Genomic DNA, 1,414 nt, shown 5'->3' with positions numbered 1-1,414 from the left:
CTGAGTTGCTGCTAAATAGTGTGATATGACTGTGGCTAGCAGTATTTTAGTTTGCTAGAAGCTCGCCTTGATGCACCTTGATACACGTGAACTAGCATATGGTACGAAAGTGGAGTGAGGTATAAGAGACAGTTGGTACAGTATGTACCACTCCTGTGGGAGGGTCCGCCAGTTGTACTGAACTGGCTTCTAATTGGTCGGGACGTTCGGGTGACAGGCGTGAAAACGCCTCTTATTAATTATTTGCATACTTTTCATTGTATTTAACCCAGATTTTAGTACGACAGTCTCTCATGGTTCCCCTACGAGTCTATCGTTTTTGTTTATTAAATTTTACGAGGTTTGAGGAACATAAGGGTAACGATATTGAAACCGAAGTGCTTCGGACACAATCGGGTCTGTTTGGCGTGCCTGGGGAGAGGAAACGTTCGGCTGCTAGTCACTCCGTTTGGGGCGTTCTGGAGGGCCGGACACGTACCTCAGTATCGTGCGTTACTTAGATGTGAATTTCTAATGGTCGCCCTGTTTCGGCTGTTCTTCAGAGCCGGACGTGTTGTAGTCTACATCGGGCGTAACTTGTTTGTGAACATGTGATACTCACTGTGTCTAGTGCGTACTGGACAGCCGGACATGTGTATCATATTTCGGAAGTTGGATGGAAAAGTCACCATACAATTAAGAAAACTATGTCGAGTGTTGTAAAAGACACTGTAAATGTGTGAATATTTAAATAATAACCGAACAAAATACATTAATGAGAAGTGCCGCCTACCATCGTTGACAGTACTACAGATCAGGACGGTGGATGAGTCGGCTCGTGGGTCGATGAAGAACGCAGCAAATTGCGCGTCGACATGTGAACTGCAGGACACATGAACTTCGACGTTTCGAACGCACATTGCGGTCCATGCATTCCGTACCGGCCCACGTCTGGCTGTGGGTCGGCAATAGCTGCCACCGACAATACGAGACTGGAATAGAAGGGAGAACCGATAGAGGTACTCAAAGTACCACCCGCCACACGCCGTCAGGTGGCTTCCGGAGTATGGATGTAGATGTAGATGTAGATCTTGCCCTCTGTAGATACAGAGACTAAACTGGGCAGGTGGCACCTCACAAAAAAAAAGTCACTGGTTCGAACTGACAGCGTGGCAGCCTCCGCCGAAAAAGATCCCACGACCGACGAGCTGTCTTCTGCGCTGGGGACACAACTTTAGAAGACGACAAGTTGGTGGAAAGAACCGTCAGAGACACACTCAATCTCTCGAGATCTATCCAGCGTCCAGACCTGACTTTCAAAGGGACACATAATATATAATAGGTCCCTGGTTTAGTTAAATATTTCAGCAGTCACTTCGCCACAGAGGGAGGCAGACTTTTGGGACCAGTCATTGTCATTCATAGGCTGTATTCA

At 47.2% G+C, this 1,414-nt stretch overlaps 1 pseudogene; it reads left to right on the top strand.

The window, feature by feature from the left end:
- Nucleotides 1-790: 790 nt before the first annotated feature.
- Nucleotides 791-944, top strand: LOC126268486 (5.8S ribosomal RNA; annotated as a pseudogene).
- The last annotated feature ends 470 nt before the right edge of the window (nucleotides 945-1,414 follow it).

This window comes from Schistocerca gregaria, chromosome 4 (genome assembly GCF_023897955.1).
Source record: "Schistocerca gregaria isolate iqSchGreg1 chromosome 4, iqSchGreg1.2, whole genome shotgun sequence".
Taxonomy (NCBI): domain Eukaryota; kingdom Metazoa; phylum Arthropoda; class Insecta; order Orthoptera; family Acrididae; genus Schistocerca; species Schistocerca gregaria.
Note: the sequence above shows the minus strand (reverse complement) of the source record. Positions and strands in the feature narration are given on the sequence as shown.